Genomic DNA, 5,650 nt, shown 5'->3' with positions numbered 1-5,650 from the left:
TTCAAACTCACGGAACACATGCAATGACGCTGAATGCAGGAAGATCAAAAGCCAGTGGGTGGGAAGTCTTGTGGATCCAGTGAAAGTGGAAGCATCTCAGCACTGGAAGGGGTCTCCACATGGCTCCTTCAGCTCCAGGGCTCTGGCTGCATCAGCATAGCTCCATCAGGCTCTTTGTCAGGGAGTATGCATGTGTCCTGCCTCTAGTGAGCTATTTATCTCCTTAACACCTCCAAATGAGGTCATCAAGCTGTCACCTGATGGACAAGCTAAACTCCATCCCTTCACTCTTAAGTCTCAAATTGACAACAGATTATGTAACTACCGTAGGCTGTGATCCGAAAGGTCAGCAGGTAATGAGTTTGTTTTTTTAAAACATTTATTTAGGTGGGGTTTTTGTTTGTTTGTTTTTTGGTGAATAGCATTTGCAATTTTTTTGTGTTTACGTTATTAAAAACCACGATACAGTGCGTATTTTACATATGCAGCTCTTCCTGAACTTGCTAGTGTTTCTATAGGTGAACTTTCGTTGAAATCTTATGAGATGCACTCAAGTTGTTTTGCAAGAAGGCCTCTTTCCCCAAATCTGCACCAAACCTGAGTATTGCTAGATTCCTTACCTATTGCAAATTCAAAAGGGGAAAAAAGATCTCACTGTGATTTTTTTTTCAGTTTGCTCCCCCGACCCCTGCATACTAGCACTGTTGACTTGCTGCTTTATTTTTAATGCATGTCTTCCATTGGATATCATTATACCTCTTGACCATTCTCTCCTTCTCCAGGGGCTTCCAGATCCAGGTCATGCCTCCCAGGGGCTACTAGATGGATTGTCCTAAACCTGCCTTTCATCACTTCTCTTTCTTGTTCAGCAGCTTCACTTCAGCTTGTCAGGCTTTTACTGAGTTCCTGATGGCAGCAATGAGCCCCTGTTCAGAGCAGCATGATGGTTCATAATGTCTGGTGATGCAAGAAGCATTTTTCTCCTTGTTCCTGATCTCCTACCCTAAGTATGCAGCTAGCCCTGGAGTCCATAATCTTCCAACCCCTCGTTTTCACAGGACTTTGGAACAGACCTTTGTGCATTTCAACTCTGGGGAATCCAAGCTCATTCTGGCCTAGGGATGGAAGGCAGAGCATATCCACCATACTGGGAATGGTTACACTTTCCTCTTAACCCTGAGTTTGCAAATACAAATGCATGTCCCTATCTCTTAGAGCCTTAACGCCTCACATAAGCAAAGCACTCTCTCCCCATGCCTGGGCTGTTTCTGGGCTGCTGTCCTGTCTTCACCAAGCCAGCATCTCTGCCTCCTTTCAGTGGGGCTCCTGCCAGATACCCATGACACGTAATGGGTCTTTGAATGGTAGAAGTTCTTGCTGACTCTGCATGGGTGTGTCTGGCAAGACCGGGCTCCCAGTCCTGGGACAGTTGGATATTTGAAACCTCCTCAATTTGGTCCGAGAGAATCACAAGCCTTTTGTGATCCAGAAAATTGTCCTCCTCTTTGTCCTCTGAGCCTTTGGAACTGTCATCAGAGTGCATTGTTCAGGAATAGCCATGGAGACAAAATTGCGATTTCAGCGTGAAGTTTCTAAAGTGTGTCATTTCCCTGCCATTTCTAAATCTGGAAAAGGATTTGTGCTAATCATTAACTTTTAATTTCCAAGAAAGCATTGTCGGTGATGATGTTGGTGATATGTGGTCTGCAGGAAGGGATAAGGGAGGGAAAACAGCGACTGCCGGGGGTGGGGCGGCACCACAATTGTTGATTGGTCCTTCAGGAAGTGTCATTTATTCCTTGTGACAGGGTTGGTGAATTTTGTGGATGATATAAATGCTCAAAGAGATGACATAGCTCAAAGAGATGGAATTGGCACTTGGCTTTCCAGCAGTTTCTTTTGACGTACACTTCAGAAGTTGTAGCAGATAGAAACTATTGGGATTTAGATAATATTTGCTGAAAGCTTACAATTACTGGCCCTTTTTGATTTGGTATGGAGATGCTTAGAACTTGTGCTCAATAGTCAGTGCCACCAACAGCCCAGTTTGTTTTGAAAGCCCACTTACTAGATGTGTCAGCTGGAGGAGATGCCACTCCAGACAAATCCAGTTCCCTGAACCTCAGCAACCACAGAAGCCAATAATTCATGAGCAAAAGCCTAGTTGTACCCCAAAGAATTGCATTCATTCCACAAACAGCAGACTAGGGTCTTGATAAACAACTGCCCAGACCAAGCTAGCAATGCATTCTATTCTGTGTTCTTTGCAAACAAACTAAGCAACCGATTCTCTGTCCCCGCCCCCAGACACACAAAACATATAGGATCTCGGCATTGAGAATTAATCCGAACTCAGAAGATTTAAAGCTTAATTAGAACTCTGATCCAAGACTGCAGAATGTGTGAACTGCTGCTGCTAAATTGTACTGATGAAATTTGCTTGTCAACTCAACTGGCATTTCTGTGCAGTAAGCTTGTCTTTCTGTCAGCCAAGTGCATCATGGGAAAAGATCAGCATCTCAAAAAAGTGTGCTCCGCATGTATAAAGAAAAAGGGAGGGGAGCCCAGAAGAAAAGAACTTTTGCATTTTTTCTTGTTTGTTCTTTTTTTTTTTTTCATTTGTGCCCAGTAGTTAAAAAGAACATCTTCTAATATTGTGCATTTGAGTGCAAGGAGAGTGATGGTGTTCTTTCTAAGAATTGGAAGATAAAAAGTTCTTTTTTTAATTTGAGGAAAGGAGAATATATGGAGCCCTTAGCTAAGTACAGTATGCCCTAGAAAGAAGACGGCAGAAAATAAACAGGATTCAGAAATGTTTTTGATATTTTCCCTAATCCCTTCTGTGGATCTCTTTGTTTTCTCCTTTTTACTACTTCAGCCAATTTGCCTCTATCAAGAGCCTCCCTCCTCCCCTCCGCTTTTTAATTTTTTTTCCAAACCAAGCCTCAGTTTGGTGTAGGGACAGTGAGGAGCACAGGCCTTAGATCAGCCAGAAACTATTTTAAACTGCTGTTGGACAAGACCAGTCACCTCGCTCTGCACTTCCATTTTCCACCAATTAAATACTTACTCAATGTAAATGATAGCTTTTTCATATGAAGTCTTTTCATATTTGCTCTCTCCAATCTTTGCTGCCTCTTTCCGCCACATGTAGAAGACCTTTGTGATTACAACAGGCCTACCTAGAAGGGATGTTGGTGGTGGACTGATTGTTTTCATATGCTTTAGATTTTTTCTTTTAAAAAAAATCATTTTATTGGGGACTCATACAACTCTTAATCACAATCCATATATACATCCATTGTGTCATGCACATTTGTACATTTGTTGCCATCATCATTCTCAAAGCATTTGCTTTCTATTTGAGCCCTTGGTATCAGTTCCTCATTTACCCCCTCCCTCCCTGCTCCCTCCTCCCTCATGAACCCTTTATAATTTATAAATTATTATTATTTTGTCATATATCACACTGTCCAATGTCTCCTCTAACCCACTTTTCTGTTGTCCGGCCCCCAGGGAGGGGTTCTATGTAGATCCTATTAATCAGTAATCCCTTTCTACCCTACCTTCCTTCCACCTGCCCGCTCACCACTTGTCCTGAAGGAATCATCTGTCCTGGATTCCCTGTGTTTCCAATTCTTATCTGTGCCAGTGTACATCCTCTGGTCTAGCCGGATTTGTAAGGTAGAACTGGGATTGTGATAGTCACTTGGAGGAAGCATTTAAGAGTTAGAGGAAAATTGTATGTTTCATCATTGCTACACTACACCCGGACTGGCTTGTCTCCTCCCTGCAACCCTGCTGTAAGGGGAAGTCCAGTTGTGTACAGATGGGATTTGGGTCCCCATTGTGTACTGCCCCTTATTCTCAATGATATGATTTTTTGTTCTTTGATGCCTGATACCTGATCCCTTCTACACCTCGTGATCACACAGGCTGGTGTGCTTTTTCCATGTGGCCTTTGTTGCTTCTGAGCTAGATGACCGCTTGTTTACCTTCAAGCCTTTAAGACCCCAGATGCTATATTTTTTGATAGGTGGGCACCATCAGCTTTCTTCACCACATTTGCTTATGCACCTGCTTTGTCTTCAGTGATCGAGTCCGGCAGGTGAGCATCATGGAATGCCAGTTTAATAGAACTAAGTGTTCTTGCATTGAGGCATATGCTTTAGATTTTCATCATTCATCTTTCCTCCAGACAGAGGGAATAATGGTTGAATCCTAGATGGCTGCTCTGGAGCTTATAAGATACTAGCTGCTACTTACCCAAGTAGGATGTAGAACATCATGCTTGTGAACACAATGCCAAAAGATCTTGGAGTAATAAATGTATTAATAAGTCTATTGCAGACTTAATAGACCAAAATATAGTATAAGCTTGATGTGTACTAGGAAATTAAAAAAAATGTGTGAATTGCTTTGTTGTGAAATTTACTTATTAGGGTGGTCTGAAACTGAACCCTCAAATTATCCAAAGTATGCAAATATTTACTTGTAGGTGTGAGTTGTGGGTATGCGTGTCTGTGGTTTACCTGAACAAAGGATCTCACATGAGGGCAAGGCTGGAAGGCGAAATTTTGTAGGATAGGCTGTTGTTGTTGTTAGGTGTCATTGCGTCAGTTTGGACTCTTAGTGACCCTATGCACAGCTGAAAGAAATACTGCATAGTCCTGCACCATCTTCGTAACTGTTCCAATGCCTGAGCCTATTGTTGCAGCCACCGTGTCCATCCATCTCATTCACTGCCCCTTCATGTTACCAAACATGATGTCCTTCTCCAGGGACTGCTGTCTCCTTACAACTTGTCTAAAGTATGTAAGACGAATTCTTGCCATTCTTCCCTCTAAAGAGCACTCTGACCTTACCTCTTCCAACACAGATGGGTTTGTCCTTTAGGCACTCCATGTTACTTTCAGTATTCTTCTCCAGCATCACAATTCAAATGCATTAATTCTTCTTCTGTCTTCCTTATTAATGTCCAACTTTCACATGCATATGAGGCAATGTAAAATACCATGGCATGAGTCAAGTTGCACCTTAGTTCTCAAAGTAACCTCCTTGCTTTTCAACACTCGTGAGATGTCTTGCACAGCAGATTTACCCAATGCATTGCATCTTTTGATTTTTTTCTTTGACCATTGACTGTGCATCAAAGGAAGATGAAATCCTTGACAACTTCAACCTTTTCTCCATTTATTGTGATGTTACTGATTGGTCCAGTTGTGAGGAATCTGGTCTTCAAAATTGAAGGCTGCAAACTTTTATCATCATTCACTAGTGCTTGAAATCCTCCTCACTTTCAGCAAGCAAGCTTGTGTCATCTACATATTGCAGGTTGTTAATAAGCCTCCCTCCAATCCTGATGCCACATTCTTCTTCATATATACCAGCTTCTCTGATGATTTGTTAAGCATACAGATTGAACAAGTATGGTGAAAAGATACAACCCTGATGCACACCTTTCCTGATTTTGTTGTTGTTGTTGTTCTTTTCTTTATTTCCTGTTTTTTTCTTTTTTCTTTTATTTAACATTTTATTAGGGGCTCATACAACTGTTATCCCAATCCATACACACATTAATTGTGTAAAGCACATTTGTACATCGTTTCTCAAAACATTTTCTCTCAATTTAAACCCCCGACATTAGGTC

The sequence above is a fragment of the Echinops telfairi genome, unplaced genomic scaffold (assembly GCF_000313985.2).
Source record: "Echinops telfairi isolate 266 unplaced genomic scaffold, ASM31398v2 ScPeMD7_20;HRSCAF=75, whole genome shotgun sequence".
In the NCBI taxonomy this organism is placed as follows: domain Eukaryota; kingdom Metazoa; phylum Chordata; class Mammalia; order Afrosoricida; family Tenrecidae; genus Echinops; species Echinops telfairi.
The sequence above is the reverse complement of the archived record's forward strand: the minus strand, read 5'-3'. Positions refer to the sequence as shown.